The sequence below is a fragment of the Triticum aestivum genome, chromosome 3B (assembly GCF_018294505.1).
Source record: "Triticum aestivum cultivar Chinese Spring chromosome 3B, IWGSC CS RefSeq v2.1, whole genome shotgun sequence".
Taxonomy (NCBI): domain Eukaryota; kingdom Viridiplantae; phylum Streptophyta; class Magnoliopsida; order Poales; family Poaceae; genus Triticum; species Triticum aestivum.
Genome location: NC_057801.1, coordinates 177,786,193 through 177,796,059, shown reverse-complemented (window position 1 = coordinate 177,796,059; position 9,867 = coordinate 177,786,193).

Below are 9,867 nucleotides of genomic sequence, written 5' to 3'. Positions count from 1 at the left end.
TTGGAAAATAATACATCACAAGAACCGGTTTCTGTGACGTCAAAACCAACTAGTGAGGAAGTTGATGATGATGATCATAGAACTTCAGATCAAGTTACTACAGAACCTTGTAGGTCAAACAGAGTAAGATCCGCACCAGAGTGGTACGGCAATCCTATTCTGGAAGTCATACTACTAGATCATGATGAACCTATGAACTATGAAGAAGCGATGGTGAGCCCAGATTCCGCAAAATGGCTTGAAGCCATGAAATCTGAGATGGGATCCATGTATGAGAACAAAGTATGGACTTTGGTTGACTTGCCCGATGGTCGGCAAGCAATTGAGAATAAATGGATCTTCAAGAAGAAGACTGACGCTGACGGTAATGTTACTCTCTAGAAAGCTCGACTTGTTGCAAAAGGTTTTCGACAAGTTCAAGGGGTTGACTATGATGAGACCTTCTCACCCGTAGCGATGCTTAAGTCTGTCCGAATCATGTTAGCAATTGCCGCATTTTATGATTATGAAATTTGGCAAATGGATGTAAAAACTGCATTCCTGAATGGATTTCTGGAGGAAGAGTTGTATATGATGCAACCAGAAGGTTTTATTGATCCAAAGGGAGCTAACAAAGTGTGCAAGATCCAGGGATCCATTTATGGACTGGTGCAAGCCTCTCGGAGTTGGAATAAACGTTTTGATAGTGTGATCAAAGCATTTGGGTTTATACAGACTTTTGGAGAAGCCTGTATTTACAAGAAAGTGAGTGGGAGCTTTGTAGCATTTCTAATATTATATGTGGATGACATATTATTGATTGGAAATGATATAGAATTTCTGGATAGCATAAAGGGATACTTGAATAAAAGTTTTTCAATGAAAGACCTCGGTGAAGCTGCTTACATATTGGGCATTAAGATCTATAGAGATAGATCAAAACGCTTAATTGGACTTTCACAAAGCACATACCTTGACAAAGTTTTGAAGAAGTTCAAAATGGATCAAGCAAAGAAAGGGTTCTTGCCTGTATTGCAAGGTGTGAAGTTGAGTAAGACTCAAAGCCCAACCACTGCAGAAGATAGAGAGAAAATGAAAAATGTTCCCTATGCTTCAGCCATAGGCTCTATCATGTATGCAATGCTGTGTACCAGACCTGATGTGTGCCTTGCTATAAGTTTAGCAGGGAGGTACCAAAGTAATCCAGGAGTGGATCACTGGACAGCGGTCAAGAACATCCTAAAGTACCTGAAAAGGACTAAGGATATGTTTCTCGTATATGGAGGTGACAAAGAGCTCATCGTAAATGGTTATGTTGATGCAAGCTTTGACACTGATCCGGATGATTCTAAATCACAAACCGGATACGTGTTTACATTAAACGGTGGAGCTGTCAGTTGGTGCAGTTCAAAGCAAAGCGTCGTGGCGGGATCTACGTGTGAAGCGGAATACATAGCTGCTTCGGAAGCAGCCAATGGAGGAGTTTGGATGAAGGAGTTCATATCCGATCTAGGTGTCATACCTAGTGCATCGGGTCCAATGAAAATCTTTTGTGACAATACTGGAGCGATTGCCTTAGCGAAGGAATCCAGATTTCACAAGAGAACCAAGCACATCAAGAGACGCTTCAATTCCATCCGGGATCTAGTCCAGGTGGGAGACATAGAGATTTGCAAGATACATACGGATCTGAATGTTGCAGACCCGTTGACTAAGCCTCTTCCACAAGAAAAACATGATCAACACCAAGACTCCATGGGTGTTAGAATCATTACTATGTAATCTAGATTATTGACTCTAGTGCAAGTGGGAGACTGAAGGAAATATGCCCTAGAGGCAATAATAAAGTTATTATTTATTTCCTTATTTCATGATAAATGTTTATTATTCATGCTAGAATTGTATTAACCGGAAACGTAATACATGTGTGAATATATAGACAAACAGAGTGTCACTAGTATGCCTCTACTTGACTAACTTGTTAATCAAAGATGGTTATGTTTCCTAACCATGAACAAGGTGTTGTTATTTGATTAACGGGATCACATCATTAGTTGAATGACCTGATTGACATGACCCATTCCGTTAGCTTAGCACCCGATCATTTAGTATGTTGCTATTGCTTCCTTCATGACTTATACATGTTCCTATGACTATGAGATTATGCAACTCCCGTTTACCGGAGGAACACTTTGTGTGCTACCAAACGTCACAACGTAACTAGGTGATTATAAAGGTGCTCTACAGGTGTGTCTGAAGGTACTTGTTGGGTTGGCGTATTTCGAGATTAGGATTTGTCACTCCAAATGTCGGAGAGGTATCTCTGGGCCCTCTCGGTAATGCACATCACTTAAACCTTGCAAGCATTGCAACTAATGAGTTAGTTGCGAGATGATGTATTACGGAACGAGTAAAGAGACTTGCCGGTAACGAGATTGAACTAGGTATTGGATACCGACGATCGAATCTCGGGCAAGTAACATACCGATGACAAAGGGAACAACGTATGTTGTTATGCGGTCTGACCGATAAAGATCTTCGTAGAATATGTAGGAACCAATATGGGCATCCAGGTCCCGCTATTGGTTATTGACCGGAGACGTGTCTCGGTCATGTCTACATTGTTCTCGAACCGTAGGGTCCGCACGCTTAATGTTTCGATGACAGTTTCATTATGAGTTTATGTATTTTGATGTACCGAAGGTTGTTCGGAGTCCCGGATGTGATCACGGACATGACAAGGAGTCTCGAAATGGTCGAGACATAAAGATTGATATATTGGATGATTATATTCGGACACCTGAAGGGTTCCGGGAGTTTTCGGAGAAAAACCGGAGTACCGGAGGGTTACCGGAACCCCCCCGGGAAGTAATGGGCCTTGATGGGCCCTATTGGAGAAAGAGAGGGGCCAGCCAGGGCAAGTGGCGCGCCCCTCCCCTTGAGTCCGAATAGGACAAGGAAGGGGGGGGGGGCAGCACCCCCCTTGCCTTCCCCCTCTCCTACTCCTTCCTTCCCCCTCCTTCTTGGATTAGGAAAAGAAGTGGGAAACCTACTTGGAGTAGGTTTCCCCCTCCTAGGGCGCGCCTCCCCCTTAGGCCGCCCCCTCCTCCCTCTCTCCTTTATATACGGGGGCGGGGGGCACCCCATAGACACACAAGTTGATCTTCGTGATCGTTCCTTAGCCGTGTGCGGTGCCCCCCTCCACGATATTACACCTCGGTCATATTGTAGCGGTGCTTAGGCGAAGCCCTGCGACAGTTGAACATCAAGATCGTCACCACGCCTCATGCTGACGGAACTCCTCCCCGTACCTCTGCTGGATCGGAGTTTGGGGTGCGTCATCGAGCTGTACGTGTGTCAAGAACTCGGAGGTGCCGGAGTAACGGTGCTTGGATCGGTTGAACCGGGAAGACGTACGACTACTTCCTCTACGTTGTGTCAACGCTTCCGCTTTAGTCTACAAGGGTACGTAGACAACACTCTCCCCTCTCGTTGCTATGCATCACCATGATCTTGCGTGTGCGTAGGAAATTTTTTGAAATTACTACGTTCCCCAACAAAAACCTTAAGCATCAGAGTAAAATCAGCAAAGTGGAACTTGCTGGAATATATGTGCTAGTATTGCCGGTACGGCTAGAAAGGCTTCGGATACCAACTCTCTTCAACTGAAGGTGCGGTACTGTTAATATCATTGTAACTCTCAAAGGCGACAGAGCTCCCCGCATTTCCTTACTATTCTTGTAGGATTCAAGTGGGCAGGCCACTACAAATCCTATTCCCATGTTTACAAAATCCTATGAATCAAAGAGGCCTGAAGAGTTCAAAGTGTACATCACAACCGACCATATAGACCTCTACACTACAAATGTCCCTGCTCATCTTCACTACAAGGAACATACTGTACTACTATCATACTCCCTCCGTTCCAAAACATAAGTCTTGGTAGAGATTTCCACTATGGATCACATACAGATGTATCCAGATACATTTTAGAGTGTACATTCACTCATTTGCTCCATATGTAGTCCATGGTGGAATCTATACAAAGACTTGTATTTAGGAACGGAGAGAGTACTTATTAAAGAAGAACGGAAGAGCAACATGCTAAAGAAGAGCAAGCAGATTTTGGATAATAAAATGTTCATTGCATAGTGCCCACACATGATGAACCAGGGCGCATTAAGAATGCAACTCCCTGCTGTCTCTCGACCATTTCGGGCGGTTGGATGAAGATCCTACGTCTCCTAACCCTTCTTCTTCCTCGTCTCTGATTCTTCCCATACAGAACACCGCACGGGCCGCCGGCCGAACCACCGGCCACCATCGCCTGTGTTCCTCCGCCACCCCCACCCCCACCCCCGCCCCCACCCGCGTCGAGTTTTCTTCGTTCGGCGAGGCCCCACCACGGCCCGCCACAACCACCGACCCCACCCGAGCCCCTTCGTTCGCACCTGCGAACTCCGACGAGCTCTGAAAAATTGACTGACCCAATTTTGAAATTTACTCTACTGTGATTTAACTAGTGTGGAATATAAACGGGGAAAACCATAAGCATTGGGAGTATAGTGTTGAGCGTGTCATGTCGGATCTGAAGGTGCAAACCGGACAAAGGAAACTTCGCAACCAATGTTTGCTTTCAACTAGCAAGTAAGTGATGGACAAGAAATGAGAGTAAAGCAGTGGCGATCTATTTTCTTGCTGTGATAAATAAGTTGAGCAGATATGAAAGAGTACCGCCTCTGGTGCGGCGCCGTGTATGCATCTGCTGAGAATTTGACGGTGCTGCGGTAGCGATGGCTGTCGGCGGCGTGGAAGTAGATCTAGGAGGGTAGATGGTGGCAGCAGGACGCGGTGGATGAGACGGTCATAGGAGCGGCGCCGGCAAGGTGCACGATAGCGGGGATGAAGCGAGAGGACGAGATGCAAGGATCCCGGTCCGAAGCCGTGGATAAGAGAGGTCGATCTCTTGTAATGGACGGCGGCGTTGGGGTATCAGCTCCGGCATGGTGGAGGAGGACGGCGGTGGATAGGGTGGCGGACAGAGGAGGCTGGGGTGGAGAGGGTGATTTGGCGCCCATGGAGTACGAATGGGGAAATGGAGGTAGAGAGGAAGGGGGGAACCATGTCTTCAGGGTGCGCTTGTCTCAAATGCAAGGAAATTTACAAACTTAGCCCCCGTCTCAAATTTCCTACATTACAACAATATTAGTCGGTTGGGGATAGGATGGTAATCTCGCATACACCGAATATTTGCCGACGAGAGTTTGTTTTTGGCGCCCACCGTGTATGAATCGGTGAGGGAGTTGATTTTGGCCGAGGACACACTATGTTTTGGCGCCCACCGTGTATGAATCTGGGTGAGAGGCGGTTATGTCACGTTTGAGTGAAATTACAAACCTACCCCTATCGAAACCTATAGAAATCGAGCAGATAGGCTTCGCATGGGAGGGATAGGCAGTAGTAATTTCCATCTCGCAGATTTTGATTTCAGGCGGTTACTGCGACTTTCCCCGCTCCGTTCAAATTTTGCAGAGTGCACGTTTACTGTGCCAACTCAATTCAAATCCCGTTGGTATTCCATTTTTTTCGGGCGGGATCCATTTTCGATTGGAATAAAATTCTATATACATCATTTTTTATATATACTTTCAAAAGCACAACAAAGAATTCTGCTCCTTTATATGTATAATATGATTTACAAATACAATGATCACAAAATCATAAGGTTGAATTCAAAAAATTTAAACCAAATTATGTTCTACTAAAATGTATGGATCAGTAATATCTACATATTAAATAACATAGATGCGCGTGAATTCATATGAGTATGCATGTTTGATAGATCAATTTTGGTTCGAGTATGGATTACATGTATCATCATCTCGAATTCAAATATTTGAATCCCTTTTATGTTCACTCCTTTCACGCCCATCTCTCTCGCATGCATGCTCCTTCATGTAGCTATCACTCTATTTTCTCCAGCTCACCCGCACGCTCACTTCATTTTTCTCATATCCTCGCAAACATGGTCTCTCGACGTCTCCCTTGAGAAGTGTCACACTCTCCCTATCATTATACATTACACGGTTTTCATTATCTCTCACGTCTCTACTATTCTCTGGTATCACTAGGTACCTAAGCTTTCTTTTTCACCGCCACACACAAAGTGTCCACTCGTCTTTCACTTTGTCTTTCTCTCTATGGGATTCTGTCACACACCCTATATGTCTCTAGATATGACTCATACCACTAAAATTACTCTCTCTCTCCTGTAGACACAACATTTGTTGCGGTCTCCTATTTGTCTCCATCCCAGACTGACATTATTCATTTGTTTACCGATCAGACAAACTCCCCCCCTCTCTCTCTCACACACACAACTTCTGCTTCCACTCCCCTTCCCGTCTACCGTCTCTCTCTCACACAAAACTCTCGCTTTCGCACCCCCGACTCGTGTTTCTCTCACAAACATTTATCGACTAGCCTCTAGATAGCTTTATACACCCGCACACTCGTGCTTCCACTATCACATACATGTCTCTCTCCCGCTCCTTGTATCTATGCAGATTTTTCTTCTCTTCTTGAGACATGCCCTCTCGATCATGCACACACGCACTATCGCCTCATTTTAAGCTGATACCTCGCACACACACTCTTTGTGTCTTTGTCACACATGCACTCCGTCCTCCTCCTCTCTCCCTCTCTCTCACACACATGGGCTTTTTGCAACAACTAGCAAGATGCCCATGCATTGCACGGAACATCAAGATGCATTTGTATGAGTAGTTTATCTTGTGGGAGAAAAGGATGAACGAGGGAAGGCCTTATTTGCAAATGTGGAGAGGGGTGTGGGTATCTTTTTGCGAAATTGCCATAGTTTCCTTCCTATCCATTAGATATAGATCGGACGACCTATATTGCAGGATGGCAGGCACACGATCATCACCGACTATGCTTTTTTATAAGAGTAGGGATAAAAAGACAGAGTTGGTGATGATGGTGGGCCTGCCATCCTGCAATATAGGCCGTCCGATTTATATCTGACGGATAGGAAGGAAACTATGGCAATTTACCCGCACTCCTCTCCACATTTGTAGATAAGGCCTTCCCTCGTTCATCCTTTTCTCCCACAAGATCTTGATGTTTCGTGCAACACACGGGCATCTTGCTAGTAAGAGTAGAAATTAGACATATACCACTTCTCGAATCTTGAAACCAACAACATTCCTCCCTTATCTCATCAAAACCGCCAAAGGAATATGTTTTGAGTGAAACATAACATATTTTTAGTGATATACGTAATTCAAAACTAGACTTTTTTCCTATCAAATCGGTGAATATGTATTAATCTACTTTGATCGTGTGGCAATGCATTGGCACATTGCAAGTAGTTATTATAATTTTTTGGACACCATACAAACGGTGAATAAGTACATATACGAAGAGAAGAGGCGCACGCACGCAGTCGGTCTCTCGCTGTCTCGCACACATGAGTGTTACGTAAAGGCAATGTTAACAAATAAACCCTAAAACCCTAGGTGCATGATTGCTGCATTCGGAGGTACCTTTGTAGGAATAGTCAGCTCGCGTGATAATTTGATCCGTAGGAGTTGATGGTTGGGACCACAGGTGAACGACTTGTAGGCGGTGGCTCGCCAGTTGCCACAAATCGAGTAGCCACATTTAAAATATAATTTTTTAGCGGGGTTAAGAGTTCCGATTTTCAATGGCGCGTTATAAGTACTAATTAGTTTTTAGAACGATTGGTATGGAGCGAAAACTAAATTCATAGTACTACGTACCTCCTTGGCGTATGGTTGTATGGGTTTATGCTGCGAGATGTTGAACCTGGTATTTCTAGGGCAAATACTATGGTTTAGATTTAGATTCTGGTTTTCAGTAATGAAAATCGGAAGGGGGAAACCCTTCTTTGATAAAAAAAACTACTACCTCCGTTCTGGTTTACTAGTCCCCATTGTATTTTGGGTCAAAGTTTGTCCATGAATTTTACTTGTAAAATGTGAATGGAAAACGAGATTTTGTTATACCCAAACAAAAAAGGACTGGTGGGAGTGATTGCTCTGACACGGACGCGACCTCTCATAGAGCAGGCATTGAATCGGCGCGCTAGCCAAGAGGGCCCCACTCACTGCAGGTCCGGCTGAACACGCCTCCCCGCCGCATGCAACCGGCTTCAGACTGCCCCGCCCACCTTCATTGAATCCGTGCGTGTGCCGGCAACACGTCCTTCCGCGAACCGGCCGGCATTTTAGAACACAAAAAATGACCAAATTATAATTAATTACGCATGGTCTTGACTTGTTGTGCTCGCACTGGTAGCAGGAACTAGAGGTTTTTCTTTATTTATAACTCTACTCACATATTTTTGGCTTTGAAGTGAATCATGGTTGTGGACATTATGTATGGATGTGCAGATATCTGTGAACATGAGTTTGATGTGGAAGTTGAACTTGGAATGTCGGGCTTGCGCGTGAACTATACCATTGATGTCTACTATGCAACCTTCTTCTTGTAGACGTTGTTGGGTCTGCAAGTGCACATGTTTGTAGGACAGTAGCAAATTTCCCTCAAGTGGATGACCTAAGGTTTATCAATCCGTGGGAGGCGTAGGATGAAGATGGTCTCTCTCAAACAACCCTGCAACCAAATAATAAAGAGTCTCTTCTGTCCCCAACACACCCAATACAATGGTAAATTGTATAGGTGCACTAATTCGGCGAAGAGATGGTGATACAAGTGCAATATGGATGGTAGATAAAGGTATTTGTAATCTGAAATAATAAAAACAGCAAGGTAACTAATGATAAAAGTGAGCGTAAACGGTATTGCAATGATAGGAAACAAGGCCTAGGGTTCATACTTTCACTAGTGCAAGTTCTCTCAACAATAATAACATAGATAGATCATATAACAAGCCCTCAACATGCAACAAAGAGACTCCAAAGCCACTAATAGCAGAGAACAAACGTAGAGATTATGGAAGGGTACGAAACCACCTCAAAGTTATTCTTTTGGATCAATCTATAAAAGAGTTCGTACTAGAATAACACCTTAAGACACAAATCAACCAAAACCCTAATGTCACCTAGATACTCCATTGTCACCTCAAGTATCCGTGGGCATGATTATACGATATGCATCACACAATCTCAGATTCATCCAACCAACACAAAGTACATCAAAGGGTGCCCCAAAGTTTCTACCAGAGAGTCAAGAACGTGTGCCAACCCCTATGCATAGGTTCATGTGTGTAACCCGCAAGTTGGTCACCAAAACATACATCAAGAGACACGTGAAATCCCATTGTCACCACAGATAAACACGGCAAGACATACATCAAGTGTTCTCATAAAAGACTCAATCTGATAAGATTACTTCAAAAGGGGAAACTCAATTCATCACAAGAGAGTAGAGGGGGAGAAACATCATAAGATCCAACTACAATAGCAAAGCTCGGGATACATCAAGATCGTTCCATAGAGGGAACACGAGAGAGAACACGAGAGAGAGAGAGAGAGAGATCAAACACATAGCTACTGGTACATACCCTCAGCCCCGAGGGTGAACTACTCCCTCCTTGTCATGGAGAGCGCCGGGATGATGAAGATGGCCACCAGTGATGGATTCCTCCTCCGGCAGGGTGCCGGAACGGGCTCCCGAGAGGTTTTTGGTGGCTACAGAGGCTTGCGGCGGCGGAACTCCCGATCTATCTTTATATTTGATGGTTTTAGGGTATGTAGGTATATATATAGGCAAAAGAAGTCGGTCGGGGGGTGCTCGAGGGGCCCACGAGACAGGGGGGCGCGCCCTACAGGGGGGGCTCCCTCCTATCTCGTGGATGCCTCGAGGATCTTCTGACGTGAACTC